Here is a 10,017-nt window from a genome sequence, read left to right on the forward strand (position 1 = left end):
GGACTGGTGCCTGTGTTCTGGTGGATGAGGCTGGATCTTGTCTTTCTGGTGGGCAGGACTGCGTCCGGTGGTGTGTTTTGGGGTGTCTGTGAGCTTAGTATGATTTTAGGCAGCCTCTCTGCTAATGGGTGGGGTTGTGTTCCTGTCTTGCTAGTTGTTTGGCATAGGGTGTCCAGCACTGTAGCTTGCTGGTCGTTGAGTGGAGCTGGGTCTTTGCGTTGAGATGGAGATCTCTGGGAGAGCTTCCTCCATTTGATATTACATGGAGCTGGGAGGTCTCTGGTGGACCAATGTCCTGAACTCAGCTCTCCCACATCAGAGGCACAGTCCTGACACCCTGCCAGAGCACGAAGAGCCTGTCAGCCACACAGCTGTAGCGCAGGAGGGCTCCCCAGCTCCTACTCTCTGAATCCTCCTCCTCCTCCTCCCCTCCTCTTTGTCTCTCCTTCATTCTCTGCCGGGTGCTCATGGTGCTGGCCACGTGACAATGCCCACGCTGTAACGGCGGCCGCCTCCTGCCTTGTGCCCTCCCCGCTCTCCACCTCTAATAACCCCACGGCCCCTGCACCTAGAATGCTGGTGTGCAGGCGCCCTCTGGGGCTGAATTTTTTTAAAGGGAAGAAATAATAGCATCAAAAATTTTTTTAACTCCCCATAGCAACAAAATTTCAAAAGCTGGAAAGTAAGAACTGTGGCCAATGACAGAGCAGACAGAGGAAAACTGAATCCAAAGCCAGCAGTGGAAAAATTTGAGAAACCAACCAGAATTCCCCAAAGGCTCAGGAATAGGCTGCACCAGATACCTCTGGAAAAGAGGCTGGGGCATGCTCAAACCAGAAGCAGTGGTTCAAAGTTCATTTAGGAAGCAGTTAGACTCCTAGATCTCCTCCCCTCTCTGCACAGCCCGGCCAGTGCCCCTTTCCCCACTGCAGAGAGACTAGAACAGAGGTCTGTAGACTGGAGGACACCAGGCAGACTTGAGGACTGCGTGCTGTAGCAAAAACAGAGGGGTTAAATTTAAAGATGGAGACCCACGGCTCTTTCCCCACTGTGCTCCCACGACGCCTGCAGCCAGAATTGTATCCTTTGGGCATGAGCCTGGAAGAGTCCTCTCTGGGGAATTTGGTCTCCCCAAGAGGAAAAACTTACAGGTACTGACGTGGGCATTCTCCAACCAAACAGTCCAGCCAGAACATGCAGCGGAGCCTCTGGTCAAAAAGCCCCTACAGGTTCAGGCTTTCCACTCAGCTTTTCAGCTCCCCATTCTTAAATAGGAGCAGACAATCCACATTTATCAGAGATTGAGGAAACCTCTTACATGAAACACAAAGACCAAAATGAATAGAAAAAGGCAACTTGGAGAAAAGAGAGACCGTGCAGGTTGAAGAAAACGTCAAATATCCTCTAATTAATATCCTCAGAGCTAAGATATATAACTATCAAATAAGAATATGACCTTAGAAAAAGGAGCATTCAGGGAACAAATAAGACTTCTTGGAAATTAGAAATAGGGTAATATAAATAAAAATGCAATAAATAAAATAAAGAAGAGTAAATTTCCCTACAATTAGAGCAAAAGAAAAAGAAATGGACAAATGAAAGATAAGAAAAATGAGAATTCAGAACAGGAGATCTAATATACGAAAACAGATATCCAAAAAGTGAGAACAGAGAAACCAGAAGAGAGGAAGTCACTAAAGACATAATTCAAAAATATTTCCTGAAACAGAGGAGCATGCATTTCTAGAATGAAAGGGCCACCAAATGCCCACACAAGGATTGAAAATAGACTCACACCAAAGTACACCAGTGTGAAATCTCAAAACAATGAGGACAAAGAAAAGATGCCACAAGCTTCCAAAGAAGAGGAAAAAATATGTCCTATATAAAGGATGATGCATCAGAACCGGTTCATACTCCTCAGCAGCAACCCTGAAGGACAGATGGCAACAGTCTTCAAAGTTTTCAAAGAAAATGATTTCCAATTTAGAATTCTATATGTACCCAACCCAAACTATCTATCAAGTGTCAAGATAGATTAAAAACATTTCAGACATACAAATTCTCAAAAATTCATATCCTGTGCCCCTGCCTCAGGAATTCTTCAGAACAAATGTCAAAACATGAAGCGAATAAAGGAAGAGGGCAGAGAATTTACCCAAGAGGGAAGAATCCCTGGGATGCCGGAGAAGGGAGGGCCCAAGGTGACAGCTGTCTCTCAGGTCCAGGCTGCAGCATTTTAGGAGGCTTTGGGAAAGACTTTTTGGGAAACTGGTGAAATTATTAGAATACCTGAAGATTCGGAATGCCTTGAGACCATACATAGACAAATGGCAAATATAAATACATTGAAAGGGAATTCCCTGGCAGTGCAGTGGTTAGGACTCAGCGCTTTCACTGCCGTGGGCCCGGGTTCCATCCCTGGTCAGGAAACTAAGATCCTGCCAGCCTTGTGGCACAGCCAAAAAAATTAAAAATAAAAGTAAATAAATACATACATACATACACAATGAAGCAAAGGAAAAGCAAAACAATTACTAGTTCCAGGAACAGAAAAAGGTGTGCAGGAAAGGAAGAGATACCATAATTTACTATACTTCAGCCATGAATAGTGTCTATAGCCACAGTAACGCACACACTGAATATTCACCTAACCGGGATCACAGCATAAATGTGTTGGCAGGGGGGCGGATGGGGAAGCAGGAACATGTATGGTGGGGGGAACCGGGGGGAAGACACCAAATCCTTATCTTCTATGGTGGGGACAACTCAGATAATGGCCAACATTGAAAGAGCAAGGAAGAGTATTTCAAACATGTTAATTTAGAGACCTGGTGGTGGACTTCCCTGGTGGCACAGTGGTTAAGAATCCGCCTGCCAGTGCAGGGGACACGTGTTCGAGCCCTGGTCCGGGAAGATCCCACATGCCACGGAGCAGCTAAGCTCGTGCGCCACAACTGCTGAGCCTGCGCTCTAGAGTCTGTGAGCCACAACTACTGAACCCACGTGCCACAACTACTGAAGCCCGCAAGCCTAGTGCCCGTGCTCTGCAACAAGAGAAGCCCCAATTCCCTGCAACTAGAGAAAGCCCACACGCAACCAAATAAATAAATAGATAAATAAATTTATAGAGACATGGGGGTGGATGCCAGAAGAATCATCTAGAATAAGTGAAAGGGTGGAAAATGGTGAGGAGGAGCTAGGGGACTTCTGTTTTTCACAGCAAGCCTTGTAGAACTATATGACATTTTAGATTATACACATGTATAACTCTGGGGGGAAAAAATAGAAAATCAAAAAAGTACCTATTAATACTTTCTTCAGGAAAAATTAAAGTAAATCTCCTTTCCTCACAGAGACCCTCACTGCTCCTTGTGAATCCTTCTAAAAATACTCTATGGCTGCACACCTATGATTGCAGTAGTGAATATGTGATCCACCATGATCTCTAGTCAGGACTCTTGAAGCTGAGACATCTAGGCCACTTTCATTTTTTGAGGCTCCCAATACATTAAGAAAGGAAAAGATGCAAAAAGTTGGGATTAGAAAACTGTGGTGAGCTTTACATTAAGAAATGAACGCCTTTATCACATACCAAAATGATGTAGGAATTCTAAATTTCAGGATCCGTGTGAATGTGAGGCCCAAGCCAGGTGGCCTTCCTGCACACCCTCCCAGCACCCCCATCTCTGTGATCAGCCTTACTGCAGGATCCTTCTCTGATTTTACAGTCTGCTCCCACCCTGCCTGTTATTGTGCTATTTCCTTCCCTTCTACAGAATGTGTATTATTCTGTTTGCCTTCATTGAACTTCATTCCTAGCAACTCCTCCAGCATTTCCTCACCCTGCTGTCACCTGTCCTTTGAATCAATATGCTCTCCATCTTAACAACCCTCATTAATTAATTAATGCCCTCCTCTGCCTGCTTTCCATTTTGGTACCACATTCACATTTAATGAGCTCACCATTTCATTATTCAGGTCATTGATGAAACGTTACATCACCAGGCTTAGTCTCTGTGGACACCACATTGTTATGCTCTCCAAGGTTAATAATAATCCACTATACGCATTCTCTAGGCATGTGGCAACTCCTAATTATGGGGTTTAGAATTTAAATTTTAGACCAGTGGTTTGCAGACCTGGCTGCCTACTTAGAGACACGGAGGGAGATTTTTAAAATATGGATCCTGGATCTTCCAACAATCCTATCATACTATGTTAGAAACTTGGCCCAATAAATGAGCCCGGTTGTCTTAGATATAGAATCTTCTTTGTCTCTTCAAAGAAAAGAAAAGGAAAATACCAGAGATGGTTGCAGGGCCTTGCAATCCAAAGAAGTGACAGGCTGTCAGATTTTAAGTTCTAGTTTTCCTTTTCTTGCATTCTAAAGAAAAAAAAAAATTAAGAACTTGGTCATGGGTATTGTATTAGTTTCATATTCTTGCTGTAAAAAAAAATTCTGTGTTGTTTAAAGCCCAGATTTAGTGGCTCAAAACAACAGAAATTTATTATCTTACAACTGTGGAGGTCAAAGTCTGACCCAGGTCTCCCTGGGTTAACATCAAGGAGTCAGCCATGCTGTGATCCTTCCTGGCTCTGTTTTTTACCTTTTCCAGCTTCTAGAGGCCACCCACATTCTGTAGCTTGTGGCCCCATTTCTCCAGCAATGCGGAGTCCTTCTCACACAGTTAGTTATCTCTCTGGCTCTCTCCTACCTCCCTCTTCCATTTTTAAGAACTCTTGTGATTACATCGGCCCCCCCCACCCCCACCCCGCCCCAGATAATCAGGATAATCTCCCCATCTCAAGGTCAGCTGATTAACAACCATCTATCTGTGCCATGTAACCTGACACATCCGCAGTTTCAGGGAGTAGGACTTGGACATCATTGGAGGTGGAGGCATTGTTCTGCTTACCACAGGGCACATTCAGTTTTCTCCTAATAATTTTTAGGTAACATAGGCGTCTTGTATTAGAGGCCTTCTCCAGGGGCTGAGGGACCTACTGTGACCAGGGCCTGCCTCCACGTTGGGCTGCACAGCAGCTGCCCGCCCTCGGTTCTGGAGACATCTTATTAGGCCAGTAGCCAACCTCTCCCCGACCGCATTGATCACTGCATTCAGTGTAAGCTGGAAATCTGTCCCCTGGGCACTGGCTGAGGGGCGGCCTGGGACAGGAACAACAAGATCGTCTCTGTGTTAACCTCCATGTGCTCAGTCTCCATGGCTGCACAAAAGGTTCTAAGCTACAAGCTCCCATCTGGAGACCCCGAGCCTTCCTGTGTTTCCCGTTGACTCAGAAGCTCAAGAGGTGGGACGCAGGGATCTGTGTTTTTAACACTCCCAGTTTAATTCTGTGTATAGTCAGGTTTGGGAAATTCTGGTTTAGACTATATTTTTTAGTTTAATGAATATATGGTAATGATTAAACTTTAAACCTTGGGACTGCCCTCGTGGCGCAGTGGTTGAGAATCCACCTGCCAATGCGAGGGACACGGGTTCGATCCCTGGTCCAGGGGGATCCCACATGCCGTGGAGTGACTGAGCCCGTGTGCTGCAACTACTGAGCCTGCGCTCTAGAGCCCGCAAGCCACAACTACTGAGCCCGCGTGCCGCAGTTGCTGGAGCCTGCACGCCTGGAGCCCGTGCTCCTCAGCGGGAGAGGCCACCGCAGTGAGAGGCCTGCGCACCGCGGTGAGGAGTAGCCCCAGCTCGCCGCAACTAGAGAAAGCTGTGCACAGCAACGAAGACCCAGAGCAGCCAAAAACAAATAAATAAATAAACATTAAAAAAAAAATTTAAACCTTGCTAAATTAAGATGTATTAGTAGCATCTATTTCTTTTTTGGAAATGTCAGATCTATATCTATATATCTATATCTGTATGTCTATATCTATATCTATATCTATCTGATAGAAGGAGACCAGATTAAAAGGATGTTCTATTTAAGAAAATCAATGGATTAAAACCAGACTTTCAAAAATAGCAACAACAATAATAATTAGGAGGTAATAATTCACATTACAAAAAGCATTCACTATATCATTTCCTTTGAACAACAAATCCCCCTAGGTCTCTTTAAGTATCAGTCAACTGACAGACTTTCTGTTTATATATTGCTTTTCAGGACTTGAGTCCTGAAGGAGTTGGGCTTGCAGTTTGTAGGATGTGATTGGCCTGTAGGGTCTGTCGCCCAAGTCTTCCTCCTGCAGTGTCCCCGCCGCCAGTCTCCCACAGGTGTGCTCTGTCGGCTTGTTTCGATAGTTGGGCTCACCTGGCTCCACCTATAGGCTCAGCACTGAAAACAAGCATCAATTTGCCCTGAGGTCCTCCCTTCTGATAATTGGGCTCTCCATTTTCTTCCCCAAGTCTACGGTTTGAGCTTCACTTGGGGTCTGCCTTCCTTGGAGCTTTCTTACCTCTCCCTTCAATGGCAGGCTCTGAGGACATTTAACTTGAAACCTTAACCATGTGCAGACCCTGAGCTTGTCCCTGACTGGACAGGCCCAGACTCACCCACCGGCATTGTGGGAGCGGCGGCCATGATGGCCAGGCCATTCTAGTACCCTCACTACTCACTGTAGACTCTCGGTGACGCCCTCATGTTGCTCTGAGTGCATAGCCTGTGCTGGACTTTCTTCATTTGGGCTCTGTTTGCAGCCGTGTCCTCACCCTGGTCTGCTGGTCTGGAGCCTTAATTCTCTGTTCATTTTTGCGTTTCTTCTCTTTTGAGGATTAGACCCTATTCTCCATATCCTCTGCTGCTCATTGAGATCCTGCTTCAAAGCAAACAGACACTCTGGATCCATCTTACTGTGAGCAGTTCCCCTCTTCCCTCTGAGATGGGATGAGCCTCAGACCTCAGCACCCTCGGGTGCAGTTGTTTGCTCTGCTGTCCATGCCTCGTGAGACCTGCCCTGAGACAGGTTAGCTTCCATCCGGCCTTGTGGTGTCCTGTTGTTGAATCCCGCTTTTGCCTTGTAATAAATGTGAGACCCTGGACAGTTTGTTTAACTTGTTTGATCCTTGATAGACTTGATAGGTTACTTCCCATCTAAATGATCTGATCTACTTCATAAAGTAGTTGTGGAATAAGGTATGTGAAATGCCTTGTGGGTGGCATATGGCAGGACAATATGACGATTTCTTTTTTCTTACTTGTTCACTGGTGACTACTGGTCTGAGTGGCTCAGAGCCCCTCACATGTCATGGCCAAACAGGTCCAGAAATTCTTATCTGGATAACTTACCTCATCTGCACTTCCTCAGAAGTCAAGAAAGGCCTGAGCCACTTGCAATTTTTGAGGCTCTTAGTATATCAAATAAATGTTAAAAGAATGAAAAAACAAGACACACTGAGAAAAAATATTTGCAAAACACATATCTGATAAAGGACTTGTGTCAAAATTACACACAAAAAAAGCCCTCTTAAAATGCAAAATAAGGAAACAAACAACCCAATTAGAAAGTGCACAAAAGATCTGAACAGAAACCTCCCCAGAGAAGATATACAGAAGTCAAACACTGATATGAAAAGATGTTTAACATCATATGTCATTAGAAAATTGCAAACTAAGACAAGATATACCACCACTTACCTATTAGAATGGCTAAAATCCAAAACACTGACAATACCATATGCTGGTGAGGACGTGGAGCAAAGAAACTCTCATTCATTGCTGGTGGGAATACAAAATGGTCCAGCCACTTTGGAAGACAGCTTGGTGGTTTATTACAAAACTAAACATACTCTTACCACATGATCCAGCATTCGCACTCCTTGATTTTACCCAACTGAATTGAAAACTTATGTTCATGCATAAACCTGTACATGTAACATCTTTCTTCATAATTGCCCAAACTTAGAAGCCACCAAGGTATCCTTGATTAGATGAATGGATAACTAAACTGTGGTATATCTAACAATGGCATATTATGCAGTGATAAAAAGAAATGAGCCATCAAGTCATGAAAAGACATGGAGGAACCTTAAATGCTTATTGCTAAGTGAAAGAATCCAATCTGAAAAGGCTAAAAACTGTATGATTCCAACTCTATGACATTCTGGAAAAGGCAAAACTATGGAGACAGTAAAACAATCACTAGTTGCCAAGAGTCCAGGGGATGGGCAAGTCCAGAGGGATGGGTGAGGGGTGAATAGGATGAATAGAGGATTTTTAGAGCAACAAAACTAGTCTGTATGATACTGTCATGGTGGATATATGACTTTATGCACTTGTCAAAACCCGTAGACCAGTACAACACAAAGAGTGAACCTCAATGTAAATTATGGACTTTAGTTATTCATGTATCAGCATTGGTTCATCACTTGTAACCCATACACCACACTAACACAAAATGTTAATAAAAGGAGGAACTGTGTGTGAGAGTCAGGGAGGGGAGGATATGGGAACTCTGAACCATCTACTTAATTTTTCTGTAAATCTAAAACTGTTCTAAAAAGTAAAGGCTATTAATTAGATAAAAATAAATACTAGAACAGGGTTCATTTTAAATGTGGTATATTTTAAATATCTCCATTTAAAAACTCAGTGATTTTGAAACAAACAAAAATATATTATGCAATATCATTGTGCTGCTCATAAGGTAATTGTGGGATTATAAATATCTTAATTCATGATGCATGACAGATGAATGGTCTGGTAATGGGAGGCATGTTCCAAACTGTATGATGAGAGTTGTCTTCCTTCAGTCCTCTTAGTGCCTCTCCGTAATGTATATGAAACTTGCCAATAACCAGCTCAGAGACCTTCATACATGTGAGGCCTGTTAAATGGACCACTGTGATGGGCCCTATTTGGCCTTAGCTTTGTTCTTCCAAGCCCACCTCTGACTCTACCAGTTCTGCTCTTGAGCTCCAGTTGGGTCGCTGCCTGCAGGTAGACACTTCCAGCGCTGACTTCCAAGCCTCCCCTGCTTGTGATGCCCCATTCCTATCCTCTGCCCACCTGTCAAGCCCCCAGGAGTCTGCCTGGGCGCTCACAATTCTGATCAACCACCATGGCTCTAGCCACTGTGTTTTGCCTGCTAGACTGGACTTCCTCCTTTATCTGGAGCACATTGGGTTAGTAGCTCCCAGCAGAGAGGGGACGAGAGATTAAAAAAGAAGAAATGGTTTTGTCCTAAACAAGTCCTTCGTGCAGGGTCACTTCTGTGTCTAGCTTGTACTTCCTCTCTTCCCAGGGGTGGGCCTAGTTCCAAGATAGAAACGAACACACTTGCTGACTTCCCCTTTCTCTCACTTTTTTCAAGTTTTTTCTAATTATGATAGTGGTAGGTACTCCTTCTAGAAAATTTACAAGTCACAGAAATGCAGAAAGAAGCACAGGGAAAAAAATCATCCCAAATTCTGTATTACCCAGGGGCAACCACTACTGTCATTTTACTTGTGTCATTTTCAGCTCACTCCGTATTCACTCCTGAATCCCTCACACAATTGGATTTTGCTTCCTCCGCTTTCCTAGAACTCCTCTCCCAAAGGTCCATGTGTGTCACAGGCAACCTTCCTGGTGTGCTCTGTGTTCTAGCTCATCTTCCTTCTCAAGGACTCTACTTCTGCCATTGATTACCTTTTCCTGCATTATCAGTTTCTCTCCTTTATTGGATCACCCCCATCAATCTGCAAACCTGCCTTAATATTGCTCATCTTAAATTCTTTCTTAACCCCATTACCTCTTCTCTGCACCTCTTTATAGTAAAACATCTCAAAAGAGATATCTGTATTTGCCTTCTCCACTTTCTCACCTCCAGTTCTCTTCAATTTGCTCCAGTAGGGCATGTCTTCATCACTCTACCGAAGTGACTCTTATTAAGGTGACTAATGACTTCCATTTTGCTAAATCTAATGGTCAGTTCTCTGTCTTCATCTTCACTTCCCAGTAGTATTTGATATAGTTCACTCCTGATTCCTTCCAGAAATAGTTTCTACTCTTAGCCTCTGTTGACAGCACACTCTCCTGGTTTACCACTTATTTCACTTTTCCTTTTCAGTCTTC

This window comes from Balaenoptera borealis, assembly GCF_965194805.1.
Source record: "Balaenoptera borealis genome assembly, chromosome: 18".
NCBI lineage: Eukaryota > Metazoa > Chordata > Mammalia > Artiodactyla > Balaenopteridae > Balaenoptera > Balaenoptera borealis.